The 19,460-nt window shown below is 50.6% G+C and overlaps 1 protein-coding gene across 1 annotated transcript in view; it reads right to left on the reverse strand.

Moving 5' to 3' along the window:
- The window catches only part of OGDHL (oxoglutarate dehydrogenase L), a 52,172-nt gene extending 33,215 nt beyond the window's left edge, over positions 1-18,957 (reverse strand). Inside the window, exon 1 of the mRNA XM_038744076.1 lies at positions 18,879-18,957. The gene's annotated coding sequence lies outside the window, so the exon portion shown is untranslated. The remainder of the gene's footprint in view (positions 1-18,878) is intronic.
- Between the last annotated feature and the right edge of the window lie 503 nt (positions 18,958-19,460).

Raw genomic sequence — 19,460 nt, forward strand, 5'->3', positions numbered from 1 at the left:
TGCACAGTAAGCACTCAATACCATTAATTGATGACTGACTGATCCCGACTCTGCCACGTCCCTATTGTATGACCTTGGGCAAATCTCTTCTCCACGTCTCAGTTTCCTCATCTATATAGTGGGGACTCAATACCTGCGCTCCCTCCTGGGACAGGTACTATGCCCGATTCAATTATCCGGCATCTACCCCAATGCTTGGCATGTAGTAAGCACTTAAAAAACACCACTGTTATTAATAGTAGTAGACATTACCCCTGTCCTCAAATAGCTTGCATCCTAGTGGAGAAGCTTTCAATGTAGTGGAGGAGAAAAAGCTTCCAGAAAAATGGCAACTCTGGACTTTTCTTCCTTTATTTGCAATTGCTATTCCAGGGTCAGGTCCACCCCACGGGGTCTGCTAAAAGGCCTGAGGGCAGGGGTTCTGGGGTGAATGTCCACCTGGGCGCCAGCCAGGGACATGGGGCAGGGGGCCAAGCTCTCTGGACCCAGGCTGCCAGGTTAATCATTCCAGGATTTTTTTTTATCGCATTTGTTAAGCACCTACTACAGTGCCAGGCACTGTTCTAAGCACTAGGGTGATAATACTGATAATCATAATTGTGGTATTTGTTCAGCGCTTACTGTGTGTCACGCACTGTACTAAGCACTGGGGTGGAGACAAACTTTAATCAGGTTGAACACGGTCCACGACCAGCAGGGATTAGAACTCGGGTCCTTCAATCTCCCAGGCCCATGCTCTCATGGACTGCGTTTGGAGCTTTGAATGGACTGTTCTCCAGCAGTGAGGAAAGGAGACGACAGTCCACTGCCCCAAAAAGCTAGAAAAGACCGAAATCGCCTGACACCAAGTTGGGCCCAGAATAACTGTCCCAGGGATAGAAAAGCCTCAGGGCTGGGGATGGCGGGTGACTTGAGTTCCCCCAGGGAGGCCAGGGGAGGAGAGCTACATAGGGGAATCGCGGGGCTTTTCTGAAGATGCCAGACACAAATACATATTCAGAACACATGGCACTGCAAGAAAAGAATCCATAGCATCTTGTGACGCTCCCCACCCCCGGCATTCCATCCCCAATATGGGAATTACTGAATGTCTGTAAGCTCATTAAGAGTAGGGACCATGTCTGCTAATTCTATTAATAATAATGGCATTTATTAAGCGCTTACTATGTGCAAAGCACTGTTCTAAGCGCTGGGGATCAGGTTGTCCTACAGGGGGCTCACAGTCTTCATCCCCATTGTACAGATGAGGAAACTGAGGCACCGAGAAGTTAAGTGACTTGCCCAAAGTCACAGAGCTGACAATTGGCAGAGTCAGGATTCAAACCCATGGCCCACGTCCTCCCCCGGGCCTGGAATGCCCTCCCTCTGCCCCTCCGCCAAGCTAGCTCTCTTCCTCCCTTCAAGGCCCTGCTGAGAGCTCACCTCCTCCAGGAGGCCTTCCCAGACTGAGCCCCTTCCTTCCTCTCCCCCTCGTCCCCCTCTCCATCCCCCCATCTTACCTCCTTCCCTTCCCCACAGCACCTGTATATATGTATATATGGTTGTACATATTTATTACTCTATTTATTTATTTATTTATTTATTTCACTTGTACATTTCTATCCTATTCATTTTATTTTGTTGGTATGTTTGGTTCTGTTCTCTGTCTCCCCCTTTTAGACTTTGAGCCCACTGTTGGGTAGGGACTGTCTCTATGTGTTGCCAATTTGTACTTCCCAAGCGCTTAGTACAGTGCTCTGCAGATAGTAAGCACTCAATAAATACAATTGATTGATTGATTGATTGACCTCTGACTCCAAAGCCCGTGCTCTTTCCACTGAGCCACGCTGCTTCTATATTGTACTTCCCCAAGTGCTTAATACAGTGCTCCGCAGAGAGTAAGCACTCAGTAAATACCACTGAATGACTGACTGTCCTGACGCTGCCGTGACCACCTCAGAAATGCCTCAGGCAGGCGGGCAGGGCCCTGTAGCACAGGTTCTCCCGGGCACAGCGGGACTGAGGGAGCAGCATGGTGAAGTAAGTCCGAGCCACCTGGAGGTTCCCAGCCAGGAGAGGATTTGGAAGGAGGAGTTCAACACTCTCGAAAAATTGTCAGGACCAGCTACGGTCCTGAGAGAAGGGTCTGAATGGAGCAGAACACCTGTCTACGTGTTTTGTTTTGCTGTCTGTCTCCCCCTTCCAGACTGTGAGCCCATTGTTGGATAGGGACCGTCTCTCTCTGTTGCCGATTTGTACTTCACAAGCGCTTAGTACAGTGCTCTGCACACAGTAAGCGCTCAATAAATACGACTGAATGAATGAATGAATGAATGAATGAAGCAGAGGAACATGGACCGGGGCTAACGGGTTAAAAATCGATGCCAATGAAGGGGGGGGAATTAGGGAAAGAGCCCGGGCTTTGGAGTCAGGGGTCATGGGGTCAAATCCCGGCTCCACCACATGTCTGCTGTGTGGCCTTGGGCAAGTCACTTCACTTCTCGGAGCTTCAGTTACCTCATCTGTAAAATGGGGATGAAGAGTGTGAGCCCCATATGGAACAACCTGATCACCTTGTATCCCCCCCCAGCACTTAGAACAGTGCTTTGCACATAGCAAGCACTTAACAAATGCCATCATTATTACTATTATTAGGGAAAAGAAAGCAGGAGGGAAATGGTGGGCAAGGGAGGGAGAGTGAAGGAGTCCCTAGCAAAGGTAGAGTGTACATTAATATCCAAGCAGATGGGGACGATCCCTGGGGAGCAGGGGTTTGGAAGAGGGAGACGGGAAGAGCAGGAGCATCTTCCTCTCAGGATGGGTCACCAACCTCTGCGCTTGTGGTCATCAGGAGGGGTGGGGGAGGTGAAAGGTCCTTGGCCTGCTCTCTGAGCCCTCCCCTTGGGCCAGGGAGCTACAAAAAGACCCAGTTTGAATATGAAGCCCAGAGTAGTGGAAGATAAACAAATAGGGGAAGAGGGAGCCCTAGTCCTGACTCAAAAAGGGTTGGGAGGGAGAGGCTGAGGAAGGGTGAGATAAAGGGGAACTTTCTCTAGGAGCCAAGAACCACTTTAGCCCACCAAGACAGTCTCGGCAAGCAGAGAAAGCCTTCTGCCCTCTGCCTCTCCTCAAATCCTCCTTCATTTCCCGTCTGCCCCCCCCCCCCCCGCCACTAGCCGAACAAGCAGTTGCTGAGGAAAAGGCAGAATGTCCCCAATTCCTAATAATAATTATGGTATTTGTTAAGCACTTACTATGTGTCAAGCCCTGTTCTAAGCGCTGGGGGAGACACACGCTAATCCTGTTGGACATAGTCCCTGTCCCACATGGGGCTCGCAGTCTTCATCCCCATTTTACAGAGAAGGGAACTGAGGCACAGAGCAGTTAAGTAACTTGCCTGAGGTCACACATCAGACAACTGGCAGAGCCGGGATTAGAACTCAGGTCCCTCTGACTCCCAGATTCATGCTCTAACTTCCAGACCCATGCTCTAATTCCCTAGCCAAGCCCAATACCTCAGCCCCAAGGCAGTGTGGCTCAGTGGACAGGGCACGGGCTTTGGAGTCAGAGGTCATGGGTTCAAACCCCAGCTCCGCCAATTGTCAGCTGTGTGACTTTGGGCAAGTCACTTCACTTCTCTGTGCCTCAGTTACCTCATCTATAAAATAGGGATTAAGACTGTGAGCCCCCTGAGGGACAACTTGATCATCTTGTAACCTCCCCAGCACTTAGAACAGTGCTTTGCACATAGTAAGCGCTTAATAAATGCCATTATTATTATTATTATTATTATTATTATCTCCCACTTTTGCAATTCTGGCCAGACCCTTGATAATCACAGAGTATTTGTTAAGCACTTACTATGGACCAAGCACTGTACTAAGCACTGGGGTAGAGACAAGATAATCGGGTTGGACATGGTCCCCGTTCCGTGTGGGACCTATCACCCACTGAGCCATCTCCTGTTGGGATCTAAGTGCCCGCCAGGCTAGGCCAAGACTGAGAAGCAGCAGCATAGCACAGTGGAAAGAGTCCAGGCCTGGGAATCAGAGAATCTGAGTTCTAATTCCGGCTCTGCCACTTGCCTGCTGTGTGACCTTGGGCAAGTCACTTCACTTTTCTGAGCCTCAATTCTCTCGTATGCAGAATGGGAATTCAATACCTGTTCTCCTTCCTACTTAGACTGTGAGCCCCATGTGGGCCTGATTATCTTTTATAATAATAAGGATGGCACTTATTAAGTGCTTATTATGTGCAAAACACTGTTCTAAGTGCTGGGGAGGTTACAAGATGATGAGGTTGTCCTACGGCGGGGGGGTTCATAGTCTTAATCCCCATTTTACAGATGAGGTAACTGAAGCTTAGAGAAGTTAAGTGACTTGCCCAAAGTCACACAGCTGACAATTGGCGGAGCTGGATTTTGAACCCATGACCTCTGACTCCAAAGCCCGTGCTCTTTCCACTGAGCCACGTTGTATCTACCCCAGTGTTTAGTACGGTGCGTGGCACATAGCCGCTTAACAAATACCACAACGATTATTATTACTGACTCTCCTCCCTCCCTTCAGGCCTCCTCCACCACAGACTGAACCTCCTCCCTCCCCTCAAACCAACCCTCCTCCCATACCAGACCGACCCCTCCCTGCCCCCAGCCTCCACAGATGAATAATTGGAGCAAGAACTCTGCTGACCCTGGGTCAAAGGTCCCCTGAAAATCCAGGCCAGGGGCCGGCTGGGATGTGAAGGGAAACCAGAAGTCTTGCAAATACTCAGTTTCCACCGCCTCCCCCAGCTCGAGAAGCAGCGTGTCTCAGTGGAAAGAGCTCAGGCTTGGGAGTCAGAGGTCATGGGTTCTAATTCCAGCTCTGCCACTTGTCAGTGGTGTGACTTTGGGCAAGTGACTTCACTTCTCTGTGCCTCAGTTCCCTCATCTGTAAAATGGGGATTACGACTGCGAACCCCACGTGGGACAACCTGATTACCTTGCATCCCCCCAGTGCTTGGAACAGTGCTTGGCCCATAGTAAGCGCTTAACAGATGCCATCACTATTATTATTATTATTAAATAAAAAGGAAAGTTCTACTGGATCAGAAATAGTCCGGCTAATCAAAGTCACGGTACCTTCCCTGCACACAGGCAGGTAGAATGGCCCAACACAATCAGCACAAGCCACCCGGGCCAGCCCAATGCAGCCCAGGGGTCATGACACCACCCTGGTGAGCCAGGACCCAAAACCCCCTCAGACTGGACTCTGGCAGTGCCCTGGCAGAGAGGCCCCTTGGCTCAAGGAAGCAGTGCCCTGTCTGCCAGGTCAGAGTGAGCCCCTCAGGGCCCAGGGCACAACTCTGGGACATGCCCTCATGCCGATCCCAACCAGCCATTCCGAAGTGAGTGCGGCCAATTAAGAAACTCACCTTCGGCTCTGAAGTACGTCATCGCTTTGCCCCCTCCTACCTCACCTCTTTGGCTTCTTACTACAACCAGCCCACATACTTCGCTCCTCTAATGCTAATCTTCTCACTGCATCTCCATCCCGTCTATCTCGCCACCGACCTCTCATTCATTCATTCAATCGTATTTATTGAGTGCTTACTGTGTGCAGAGCACTGTACTAAGCGCTTGGGAAGTACAAGTCAGCAACATCTAGAGACGGTCCCTACCCTACAACGGGCTCACAGTCTAGAAGGGGGAGACAGACAACAAAACAAAATATGGAGACAGGTGTCAAAATCGTCAGAACAAATAGAATTAAGGCTATATGCACATCATTAACAAAAATAGAATAGTAAATATGTACAAGTAAAATAGAGTAATAAATCTGTACAAATATATATACAAGAGCTGCGGGGAGGGGAAGGAGGTAGGGCAGGGGGGATGGGGAGGGGGAGAGGAAGGAGGGGGCTCAGTGTGGGAAGGCCTCCTGGAGGAGGTGAGCTCTCAGTAGGGCTTTGAAGGGAGGAAGAGAGCTAGTTTGGCAGATGTGTGGAGGGAGGGCATTCCGGGCCAGGGGTCGACAGCGGGACAGGCGAGAATGAGGTACAGTGAGCCTGGGACACCAGCCCTCTTCAAATCTTACAGCCGATCACTCTCCTCACCTTCAAAGCTTTATTAAAAGCACATCTTCCCCGACTAAGCCCCCAACTCCTCTTCTCCCACTCCCCTCGGCATGGCCCTTACACATGGATTTGCACCCTCTACTCACCCTCCCTTCAGTCCAACAGCACTTACGTACATATCCATAATTTATTTTTGTATATCAACGTCCACTTACCCCTCTAGGCTACAAGCTCACTGTGGGCAGGGAATGTGTCTGTCACCTGTTACACTGTACTCTCCCAAGTGCTTAGTACTGTGCTCAGCCCACAGTAAGCGCTCAATAAATATGACCGACTGATTGATAACCCATTCCCCAGCAGCTCACACAGCCATGCAAGTGGGCAGGGCAGCAAATCTGTGCATCAAGAAGGCGCTTCAAGCGGAAGTCGGGGAGTAGGAGCGGAGGTCTCTAGACTGTATGTTCGTTGTGGGCAGGGAATGTATCTACTGTTATAGAGAAAAAGCATGGCTCAGTGGAAAGAACACGGGCTTGGGAGTCGGAGGTCATGGGTTCAAATACCGGCTCCACCGCTTGTCAGCTGTGTGACTTTGGGCAAGTCACCTAGCTTCTCTGTGCCTCAGTTACCTCATCTGGAAAATGAGGGTTAAGACTGTGAGCCTCACATGGGACAACCTGATCACCTTGTATCCTCCCCAGCGCTTAGAACAGTGCTTTGCACATAGAAAGCGCTTAACACCAAAATTATTATTATTATTATTATACTGCATAGAGAAGCGGCATGGCTTAGTGGAAAGCGTCCGGGCTTAGGAAGTCAGAGGTCGAGGGTTCTAATCCCAGCTCTGCCAGCTGTGTGATTTCAGGCAAGTCACTTAACTTCTCTGGGCCTCAGTTACCTCATCTGGAAAATAGGGATTAAGTATGTGAGCCCCATGTGGGACAACCTGATTACCTTGTACCTACCCCAGTGCTTAGAACAGTGCTTGGCACATAGTAAGTGCTTAACAAATACCATCATTACTATTACACTGTACTCTGTACTTGGTACAGTTCTCTGCAGCCAGTATGCGCTCAATAAATACGATTGAATTGAATTGAATTGGGGACGGCTCTCCCCTTGTGCCGCTGCACCTGGGCAGGGCCAGGAGCCGGCTACACCATCTCTCAATCCACCCCGGGAGGGACCCTGCTCACGAGGATCCCATCCTTCTGGGGAGAGCCGAGCCAAGGCCACAGCTCCCAACCCATGGTCGGGTCTACTTCACTTCCCCGCCCGTCCAATTCCCCAAAGCCGCTCACCAGTCATACAGCGCGGCGCTCAGCTCAGCGCTCAGCAGAACCTCACCGCCTCCTCCACCACCTTGCAGCTTCTCCCTCCCACAACGAGACACCGGACGTGTGGAGAGGATGTCAGGATACACCGATGGTTCCAGCCACGTGCAAAGAGGGACAGAGACCATCACAGTGGGACCAGGAGCTTAATGTTTCCATCAGTTGTATTTGTTGAGCACTTACCGTATGCAGACCACTGTACTAAGTGCTTGAAAGAGTACAATATAGCACAGTCATACTGGGAAGAGGCGTTACAGTTGCCTCATCTGTAAAATGGGGATGAAGACTGTGAGCTTCATGTGGGACATGGACTGTGTCCAACCTGATTAGCTTGTTTCTACCCCAGGGCTTAATACAGTGCCTGGCACATAGTAAGCACTTAGCAAATACCATAAAAACAAAAGTAAACAGTTGGTAGACATAGTCCCTGCCCTCCAGGAGCTTACAGTCTAGAGGAGTCTAAGACTTCAGAAGTCCGAGTGGGGGGTGGGGGGCCCTGGAGTGGGGAAGGACAGGGAGGATGGGTCCGGACACCCAGGTTTCTTGAGTCTGTGCCAGCAGTTCCCAGGCCCCTGGGCCACAGCCAGCTGTCTCCAGGTCAGGAAAAGCAGTGTGGCCTAGTAGATAGAGCTGGGAGTCAGAAGGACCTGAGGCTGAAGGTCCTGAGAGTCAGAAGGACCTGGGTTCTAATCCCGCTCCACCACTTGTCTGCTGTGTGACCGCCAGTAAGTCATTTCACTACTCTGTGCCTCAGTTGCCTTATCTTTAAAACGGGGATTAAGACTTTGAGCCCCTTGTGGGACAGAGACCGTGTTCAGCCTGATTAGCTTGTGTCTGTGCTAGCGCTTAATACAGTGCCTGGCACACAGTAAGTGCTTATGAATACCATATATACAAAATTTTTAAAAAGAAACTAAAAAAAAAAAAGGAAAGGAAACTATGCGGCTCAGTGGAAAGAGCCCGGGCTTTGAAGTCAGAGGTCATGGGTTCAAATCCCGGCTCCGCCAACTGTCAGCTGTGTGACTTTGGGCAAGTCACTTAACTTATCTGTGCCTCAGTTACCTCATCTGTAAAATGGGGATTAAAACTGTGAGCCCCCCGTGGGCCAACCTGATCACCCTGTAACCTCCCCAGTGCTTAGAACAGTGCTTTGCACATAGTAAGCGCATAACAAATACCATCATTATTATTATTATTATGTCCCGGGCACAGTGGAGCTTTCCAAAAGCAGAGCTTTCCCCAGCTCCTGGCTCTGGCTGAACAGCTCCAATCCAGAACATTATGTCTCACCAAGCCTGTTTGCATGAAGAGTGACTTCAAACGCTCCTGCAAATCAACTCGATGCTCCCCTCCCCCGTGCCTGAGGGTGTTCACCTTCACCAAGGCCATGCTGGGCACCGAGACAATGTGGCAAGCAAGAATACTGCCAGCTCTGCAAACAACAGGCTCTTCTTCGGGCCCCTGGCTCGACACTCAAATCTCCTCTGCCAGCTTGGGAGGGAGACAGCTTAAAGCAAGAAATCACCCTGTGGACTACCAAAATCACCACGTGGACTACGGCTCTCTCCTGTCCATCGTGGACCAACTCACGCAGCTCCTGCCCCCAGCTTCTCTCCTGCAGTCACTGGCCTCAAGAGAAGCAGCACAGCGTAGTGGATAGAGCACAAGCCTGGGAGCCAGAAAGACCTGGGTTCTAATCCCGGCTCTGCCACTTTTCTGCTGTGTGCCCTCAAGAAAGGCCCTTTGGGCCTCAGTTCCCTCATCTGCAAAATGAGGATTAATAATAATAATAATGATGGTATTTGTTAAGTGCTCACTATGTGCCAAGCACTGTCCTCAGCACTGGGGTAGATACAAGGTCATCAGGTTGTCCCAAGTGGGGCTCACAGTCTTCATCCCCATTTTACAGATGAAGTCACTGAGGCAAAGAGAAGTGAGGTGACGCCCAAAATCACACAGCTGACAAGTGGCGGAGCCGGGATTAGAACCCATGACCTCTGACTCCCAAGCCCAGGCTCTTTCCACTAAGCCACGTTGCTTCTAAGTCAGCCATGCTGATTAATAATAATAATAATAATAATAATAACAATGGTGGTATTTGTTAAGCACTTACTATGTGCGAAGCACTTTTCTAAGCGCTGGGGGGGATACAAGGTGATCAGGTTGTCCCATGTAGGGCTCACAGTCTTCATCCCCATTTTACAGATGAGGTCACTGAGGCAAAGAGAAGTGAGGTGACGTCCAAAATCACACAGCTGACAAGTGGCGGAGCCGGGATTAGAACCCATGACCTCTGACTCCCAAGCCCAGGCTCTTTCCACTAAGCCACATTGCTTCTAAGTCAGCCATGCTGATTAACAATAATAATAATAATAATAATAATGGTGGTATTTGTTAAGCGCTTACTATGTGTGAAGCACTTTTCTAAGCGCTGGGGGGGATACAAGCTGATCAGGTTGTCCCACGTGGGGCTCACAGTCTTCATCCCCATTTTACGGATGAGGTAACTGAGGCACAGAGAAGCTAAGTGACTTGCCCAAGGTCACGCAGCTGACAGGTGGCTGAGCCGGGATTCGAACCCATGACCTCTGACTCCCAAACCTGTGCTCTTTCCACTGAGCCACGCTGCTTCACAGATTAAGACTGTGAGCCCCGCGTGGGACAGGGACTGTGTCCAACTTGATAACCTTGTATCTACCCCACAGCTTAGAACAGTGCTTGGCACACAGTGAGTGCTTAACAAATACCACCATCATCATCCCTCCTGCCCATCCAGGGAGACCGGACCTGGGGCAGGCAGGTGGGAGAATGGCCTGCCCCTTACCCGGGGGCCTGGAGCCACTTGGCCACGGGACTTGTGTCTGCCGGATGGGACCGACCAGGAGAGGGGCTGGGCCAGGGCCAGGAGCAGATTCCTGGCCGTCATCCAGAAGCTGCCCGGCCCTTTGTTTAGGGACGGGAGCCAGATAGGGCAGGTAACAGCCTGAACAGCAGCTACACCTCAGAAGAGGCCCCAAAGGACCAAGCCTCCTTAATGGTGTTAGCACTGGTCTAAACGCTGGGGGTAGATACAAGGTAATCAGGTTGCCCCCCGTGGGGCTCACGGTCTTAATCCCCATTTTACAGATGAGGTCACCGAGGCCCAGAGAAGTTAAGTAACTTGCCCAAAGTCACACAGCCGACAAGTGGCGGAGCCGGGATTAGAACCCAAGACCTCTGCCTCCCAAGTCCGGGCTCTTTCCACTAAGCCATGCTGCTTCTCAGCTGCTTCTCTCCCTAGGGATGGACTGGTGGAGGGGAAGAGGGGGGCTGCCACAAAGAAGGATTATTTGGGGGCCGGGCCTATTGTCATGGCTACCTGTTGCACTACAGGTGGCCCTCCACCTGGAGAGGGGCTTGCATAGGTGACTGGGATCATGCCTAGTTTGCTCTACTGCCAGGTGGTTGGTTTCCGGGCTGAGCAGTGGGAAAGTCACCATTTCCGCCCATGTGAATACTTCTGTCGGGTTCCTGCTAAATCTTCCCAAGGCAGGGGGTCCATAGAAGCTTTTCTGGCAGCACCCAAACCAACTGGGATCGGCCAACACTCACTGGGTGGACATGGAACTGAAGTTCCCTTTCTTCCCTGAGGGCAGGGATCTTGTCTACAAACTCCACTGCGCTCTCCAAGTACCTAGTACAGAGTCCCAGCCCACAATAAACACACAGGGATTGATTTGTGCCTCACAGCAGGATCTGAAAGAAGCAGGGTGTGCGCTGGGGGTGGGCGGGAGGGTGTAGTAGAAGCTTCCTCCCGCTAGCCTGGAATGTCTGGCTCTACAGCTTGGGAATTGCCCCCAGGAGAGGAGTCCCTTTCCCCTTTCCATGCCACAGCCCTGACTCTAAATAATCACCATCCATTGGGCTTCCATTCCAGAGCATGTACTCCTGAAGGCTGCATGAGCTTGGAAATCTTGCCCAGATGTGCAAGCTTTAGGAGAGCCATTGGAGGCCAGCGTCTGCAGGTAGCTGGGGAGAGTTAATGGGGGCTGCCCAATGCTGAGGGGGAGGGGAGCGTGATCGAAAGAATCAATCAATCAATCAATCGTATTTATTGAGCGCTTACCGTGTGCAGAGCACTGTACTAAGCGCTTGGGAAGTACAAGTTGGCAACATATAGAGACAGTCCCTACCCAACAGTGGGCTCACAGTCTAAAAGAAGAAGAGTCCCAAACCGGGCTGGGCTGGAAATGTATTTAGATAGTAGGTGTCTCCCTCTCCCTAGGGCAGACACAAACCCTTCTCCAGGACCTGCTGTGGGGAGAGGAAGTGGGGCTGGTAAAAAGGCAGCACAACCACCCGGGATCAACGAACGGAAAGACGTGACCTTGGTCAAGTCGTTTAACTTCTCGGTGCCTCAGTTCCCTCATCTGTAAAATGGAGATTACAACTGAGCCCCGTGTGGGACATGGACTGCGTCCAACCTGATTACCTCGTATCTACCTCACATCTTAGACTAGCGCCTGGGACATAGTAAGCGCTTAGCGGATACCATGAAAAAGTCAGCCCGATCTGCCTTCTGTGCACCCCTCTCTTCCAGAAGGAAGGCGCCTCTCTCCGTCGGCATGTAGGCACCACGTTAGGAGCCGGATCTCCCCAGGGATCAGGGAAGAGTTGGCTTCCCCCACTTCTGAGGGCATCTGCCTCGCCGGTCTGGTGGTCCAGTGAGCTGGCGGGGCCTGTGGACCCACGGGACCCCCTCGTCCAACGCCTATCGCTCACCCACCCACCTCGCCTGGGCTGCCGGGGAGGCTGGCTGGTGGCGGCCTGGCCTCCAAAGCTTTGCAGGTCAGCAGGGTACCCCGACATGGGCGGGCCGAGCAACCCCGGGGATCTGGGAGAAGCACTGCCCTAAAAGCCCCAAGGAAGCGCCTTCCCAGACTAAGCCCCACGTTTCCTCATCTCCCACCCACTTCTGCATCACCCTGACTTGCTCCCTTTGCTCTTCCCCACCTCTCCCTGCCCCAGAGCACTTATGTAGATATCTGTAACTTTATTTATATTAATGCCTGTGTACTTGTATTGATGTCTGTCTCCCCCGCCTCTAGACTGTGAACTCGTTGTGGGCAGGGATTGTCTTTCTCGCTGTATTATACTTTCCCAAGCGCTTAGTACCGTGTTCTGCACACAGTAAGTGCTCAATAAATAGAACTGAATTGAATTGAAGAGCAGGGCTGGGGAGCCGAGGGCCCCGGGGAGCCAAAGACCATCGTGGGGTTCGCCCCAGGCCAGAGACCAGATTTCTGTGGGGCGCAGGCCTCTCTGCGGGGGGGAAGGGGGTTGGTGAAACTTGGCTCTGGGAAGAGGGGCAGCGGGCTGGCCGAGGGGTCATCCTGAAGACTGGCCCAATCCGAGGGAGAAGAGTCATTCATTCAATTCATTCAATCGTATTTATTGAGCGCTTACTGTGTGCAGAGACTGTACTAAGCGCTTGGAAAGTACAATACAGCATACAAAGAGACAATCCCTGCCCATGTGTTCAGTCTAGAAGTGGGAAGACAGACATCAATACAAGTAAAACAGACATCTATGCAAATAGAATTACAGATATATACATATGTACGTAAGTACTGCGGGGTGAGGGGGGAGAGCAAGGGAGCAAGTCTAGGTGACGCATAAGGGAGGGGAGCTGAGGAAAAGTCTTAGTGTGGGAAGGCCTCTTGGAGGAGGTGGACCTTCAGTAGGGTTTTGAAGGGAGGAAGAGTAATTGTCTGGGGCTTGTGAGTCCGGGGCTTCTCCTGTAAGCAGAGAAGCAGCGTGGCTCAGTAGAAAGAGTCCAGACTTGGGAGTCAGAGGTCATGGGTTCTAATCCCAACTCCACCACTTGTCAGCTGTGTGACTTTGGGCAAGTCACTTCACTTCTCTGGGCCTCAGTTCCCTCATCAGTAAGTGGGGCTAAAGACCGTGAGCCCCACGTGGGACAACCTGATGACCTTGTATCCCTCCCAGTGCTTAGAACAGTACTTGGCATATAGTAAGCGCTTAACAAATACCATCATTATTATTATTCATTTCTCTGTGTCTCAGTTCCCTCATCTGTAAAGTGGCGATGAAGACTGTGAGCCCCAAGTGGGACAACCTTGATTAACTTTTATTCCCCTCCCCCCACCAGCACTTAGAACAGTGCTTGGCACATAGTAAGCACTTAACAAATACCAACATTATTATTATTATTATTATTATCATTATTATTATTATTATTATTATTATTATTAGGGAGGGCGTTCCAGGCCAGAGGTAGGATGTGGGCCAGGGGTCGGCGGCGAGATGGGCAGAGATGGAGGCACGATTTTGTTTCATTGTCTGTCTCCCCCTTCTAATAATAATAATAATAATAATAATAATAATAATAATAATAATAATGATGATGATGGCATTTAAGCGCTTACTATGTGCAAAGCACCGTTCTAAGCACTGGGGGGATTCAAGGTGATCAGGTTGTCCCACATGGGGCTCACAGTTTTAATCCCCATTTTACAGATGAGGTAACTGAGGCTCAGAGAAGTGAAGTGACTTGCCCAAGATCACACAGCAGACATGTGGCAGACCCGGGATTCAAACCCATGACCTCTGACTCCCAAGCCCGGGCTCTTTCCACTGAGCCACACTGCTTCTAGACTGTGAGCCCACTGTTGGGTAGGGACCGTCTCCGTTGCCGACTTGTACTTCCCAAGGGCTTAGTACAATGCTCTGCACACGGTGAGCGCATGGCTCGGTGGCGAGAGCCCGGGCTTGGGAGTCAGGGGTCACAGGTTCCAATCCTGACTCTGCCACTTATCAGCTGTGTGACTTTGTGCAAGTCACTCGATTTCTCTGTGCCTCAGTTCCCTCATCTGTAAAATGGGGATGAAGACCGTGAGCCCCCCGTGGGGCTGATCACCTTGTAACCTCCCCAGTGCTTAGAACAGTGCTTTGCACATAGTAAGAGCTTACTAATTGCCATCATTATCATTATTATTATTAATAAATACGATTAATTCTATTTGATCTGACGATTCTGACACCTGTCTCCATGTTTTGTTTTGTTGTCTGTCTCCCCCTTCTAGACTGTGAGCACGTTGTTGGGTCGGGACCTTCTCTAGATGTTGCCGACTTGGCCTTCCCAAGCGCTTGGTCCACTGCTCTGCACATAGTCAGCGCTCAATAAATACGACTGAATGAATGAATGAAAGGTTGGTGGCAGCGGAGGACAGGAGTGAGCGGGCTGCCTCCTCAGCCATCAGAGAGGGGTTGGGGGCGGCGTTCAACTGGCAGCATGAGAAGCAGCGTGGCTCAGTGGAAAGAGCCCAGGCTTAGGAGTCAGAGGTCATGGGTTCAAATCCCAGCTCCGCCAATTGTCAGCTGTGTGACTTTGGGCAAGTCACTTCAATTCTCTGGGCCTCAGTTCCCCCATGTGTAAAATGAGGATGAAGAGTATGAGCCCCCCATGGGACAACCTGATCACCTTGCATCTCCCCAAGTGCTTAGAACAGTGCTTGGCACATAGTAAGCACTTAACAAATACCAAAATTATTATTAGTAGTATTCTCTGGGCCTCGGTTCCCTCCTCTGTAAAATGGGGATGAAGACTGTGAGCCCCCCATGGGACAACCGGATCACCTTGTATCTCCCCCAGCACTTAGAACAGTGCTTGGCACATAGTAAGCACTTAACAAATACCAAAATTATTATTATTATTCTCTGGGCCTCAGTTCTCTTTTCTGTAAAACGGGGATGAAGACTGTGAGCCCCCCATGGGACAACCTGATCACCTTGTAACCTCCCCAGAACTTAGAAGAGTGCGTGGCACATAGTAAGTGCTTAACAAATACCAACATTATTAGTAGTAGTAGTATTCTCTGGGCCTCAGTTCCCTCGTCGGTAAAACGGGGATAAAGACTGTGAGCCCCCCGTGGGACAACCTGATCACCTTGTAACCTCCCAAGCGCTTAGAACAGTGCATGGCACATAGTAAGCACTTGACAAATACCAACATTATTATTAGTAGTATTCTCTGGGCCTCAGTTCCCTCATCTGTAAAACGGGGATGAAGACTGTGAGCCCCCCGTGGGACAACCTGATCACCTTGTAATCTCCCCAGCACTTAGAACAGTGCATGGCACATAGTAAGCACTTAACAAATACCAACATTATTATTATTATTATTCTCTGGGCCTCAGTTCCCTCGTCTAGTAAAATGGGGATGAAGACTGCGAGCCCTCTGTGGGACAACCTGATCACCTTGTAACCTCCCCAGCGCTTAGTAGAGTGCTTGGCACATAGTAAGCGCTTAACAAATACCAACATTATTATTAGTAGCAGTATTCTCTGGGCCTCAGTTCCCTCATCTGTAAAATGGGGATGAAGGCTGCGAGCCCTCTGTGGGACAACCTGATCACCTTGTAACCTCCCCAGCACTAAGAAGAGTGCTTGGCACATAGTAAGCGCTTAACAAATACCAACATTATTATTAATAGCAGTATTCTCTGGGCATCAGTTCCCTCTTCTGTAAAACGGGGATGAAGACTGTGAGGCCCCCCGTGGGGCAACCTGATCACCTTGTAACCTCCCCAGCACTTAGAACAGTGCTTGGCACATAGTAAGCGCTTAACAAATACCAACATTATTATTATTATTATTATTATTATTCTCTGGGCCTCAGTTCCCTAGTCTGTCAAACAGGGATGAAGACTACGAGCCCTCCGTGGGACAACCTGATCACCTTGTAACCTCCCCAGCGCTTAGAACAGTGCTTGGCACCTAGTAAGCGCTTAACAAATACCAACATTATTAGTAGTAGTATTCTCTGGGCCTCAGTTCCCTTGCCTGTAAAACGGGGATGAAGACTGCGAGCCCCGTGTGGGGCAACCTGATCAGCTTGTAACCTCCCCAGCGCTTAGAACAGTGCTTGGCACATAGTAAGCGCTTAACAAATACCACCATTATTATTAGTAGCAGTATTCTCTGGGCCTCAGTTCCCTCGTCTGTAAAATGGGGATGAGGACTGTGAGCCCCCTGTGGAACAACCTGATCACCTTAACAAATACCAACATTATTATTATTATTATTCTATGGGCCTCAGTTTCCTTGTCTGTAAAACGGGGATGAAGACTGTGAGCCCCCCGGGGGGCAACCTGATCACCTTGTAACCTCCCCAGCGCTTAGAACAGTGCTTGGCACATAGTAAGTGCTTAACAAATACCAACATTATTAGTAGTAGTATTCTCTGGGCCTCAGTTCCCTCGCCTGTAAAACGGGGATTAAGACTGCGAGCCTCCCGTGGGACAACCTGATCACCTTGTAACCTCCCCAGTGTTTAGAACAGTGCTTGGCACATAGTAAGCGCTTAACAAATACCAACATTATCATTAGTAGCAGTATTCTCTGGGCCTCAGTTCCCTCGTCTGTAAAACAGGGATGAAGACTGTAAGCCCCCCGTGGGACAACCTGATCACCTTGTAACCTCCCCAGCGCTTAGAACAGTGCTTGGCATATAGTAAGCGCTTAACAAATACCACCATTATTATTAGTAGCAGTATTCTCTGGGCCTCAGTTCCCTCGTCTGTAAAATGGGGATGAGGACTGTGAGCCCCCTGTGGAACAACCTGATCACCTTAACAAATACCAACATTATTATTATTATTATTCTCTGGGCCTCAGTTTCCTTGTCTGTAAAACGGGGATGAAGACTGTGAGCCCCCCGGGGGGCAACCTGATCACCTTGTAACCTCCCCAGCGCTTAGAACAGTGCTTGGCACATAGTAAGTGCTTAACAAATACCAACATTATTAGTAGTAGTATTCTCTGGGCCTCAGTTCCCTCGCCTGTAAAACGGGGATTAAGACTGCGAGCCTCCCGTGGGACAACCTGATCACCTTGTAACCTCCCCAGTGTTTAGAACAGTGCTTGGCACATAGTAAGCGCTTAACAAATACCAACATTATCATTAGTAGCAGTATTCTCTGGGCCTCAGTTCCCTCGTCTGTAAAACAGGGATGAAGACTGTAAGCCCCCCGTGGGACAACCTGATCACCTTGTAACCTCCCCAGCGCTTAGAACAGTGCTTGGCATATAGTAGCGCTTAACAAATACCAACATTATTATTAGTAGCAGTATTCTCTGGGCCTCAGTTCCCTCATCTGTAAAACGGGGATGAAGACTGCAAGCCCCCCGTGGGACAACCCGATCACCTTGTAACCTCCCCAGCGCTTAGAAGAGTGCTTGGCACATAGTAAGCGCTCAACAAATACTAACATTATCATTAGTAGTAGTATTCTCTGGGCCTCAGTTCCCTCGTCTGCAAAACGGGGATGAAGACTGCGAGCCCTCCGTGGGACAACCTGATCACCTTGTAACCTCCCCAGCGCTTAGAACAGTGCTTGGCACATAGTAAGCGCTCAACAAATACTAACATTATCATTAGTAGTAGTATTCTCCGGGCCTCAGTTCCCTCGTCTGCAAAATGGGGATGAAGACTGTGAGCCCCCGTGGGACAACCTGATCACCTTGTAACCTCCCCAGCGCTTAGAACTGTGCTTGGCACATAGCAAGCGCTTAACAAATACCAACATTATTAGTAGTAGTATTCTCTGGGCCTCAGTTCCCTCGTCTGTCAAACGGGACAACCTGATCACCTTGTAACCTCCCAGCGCTTGGAACAGTGCTTGGCACATAGTAAGCGCTTAACAAATACCAACATTATTAGTAGTAGTAGTATTCTCTGGGCCTCAGTTCCCTCGTCTGTCAAACAGGACAACCTGATCACCTTGCAACCTCCCAGCGCTTGGAACAGTGCTTGGCACATAGTAAGCGCTTAACAAATACCAACATTATTAGTAGTAGTAGTATTCTCTGGGCCTCAGTTCCCTCGTCTTTCAAACGGGGATGAAGACTGTGAGCCCCCCGTGGGACAACCTGATCACTTTAACAAATACCAATATTATTATTATTATTATTATTATTATTATTATTATTATTATTATTATTATTCTCTGGGCCTCAGTTCCCTCATCTGTAAAACGGGGATGAAGACTGTGAGCCCCCGGGGGGCAACCTGATCACCTTGTAACCTCCCCAGCACTTAGAACAGTGCATGGCACATAGTAAGCGCTTAACAAATACCAACATTACTATTATTATTATTCTCTGGGCCTCGGTTCCCTCGTCTGCAAAACGGGGATGAAGACTGTGAGCCCCCCGTGGGGCAACCTGATCACCTTGGAATCTCCCCAGGACAGTGCTTGGCACATAGGAAGCGCTTAATACATGCCATATAAAAAACTGGCCCCCCGAAAACGGGCCTCTGGGCCACCGACAAGGGCAGCCAAGCAGGCCCTCGGGCCGGGGGGAGCCCGGCGAAGGGCACGACTAAGTCACCGGGCCCATCTTCGTCCCTGCGGGGCCCCGGGCCCTGCCTGGCATCTCTGCTCCCGCCGGGCAGGCCGGGTTTTCGGGGGGCAGGTGCTGGGCGGGTGGGGGGGTTGGGGGGGTTACCTGTCTGGGTCACGTGGCCAGAAGGCAGGACTGGCAAGGCTGGCAGGATTGGCAAGGCTGGCAGCGCCGAGTGGGGCGGGTTCTCTGGGCCCGGTGACGTCAGGGCGGGGGGCGGAGGGACCCCGGCCCGCTGGTGGCCCTGCTGCACCGTCAGCCCTCCTCCCTCCCTCCCTCCCTCAATTAATCCTATTTCGATTAGCAAAGCAGCGGGGCTCAGTGGAAAGAGCCCGGGCTCGGGAGTCAGAGGTTGTCAGCTGGGGGGCTCTGGGGCGAGTCACTTCACTGCTCCGGGCCTCAGTGACCCCATCCAGAAAGTGGGGGATTAAGACTGTGAGCCCCACGGGGGACAACTTGATCACCTGGGAACTTCTCCAGCGCTTAGAACGGTGCTTTGCACATAGTAAGCGCTTAAGAAATGCCATTATTATTATTATTATTCTTTAGGGAGCTCTTACTGTGTGCAAAGCACTGTACTAAGCGCTTGGGAGAGTACAATAGAACAATAAACAGACACATTCTCTGTCCACAGCGAGCTCTCCTTCCCCTCCTCCTCCTCTTCCTTCTCCTCTTCCATCTCCCCCT

Source organism: Tachyglossus aculeatus, chromosome 3 (assembly GCF_015852505.1).
Source record: "Tachyglossus aculeatus isolate mTacAcu1 chromosome 3, mTacAcu1.pri, whole genome shotgun sequence".
NCBI classification, from domain to species: domain Eukaryota; kingdom Metazoa; phylum Chordata; class Mammalia; order Monotremata; family Tachyglossidae; genus Tachyglossus; species Tachyglossus aculeatus.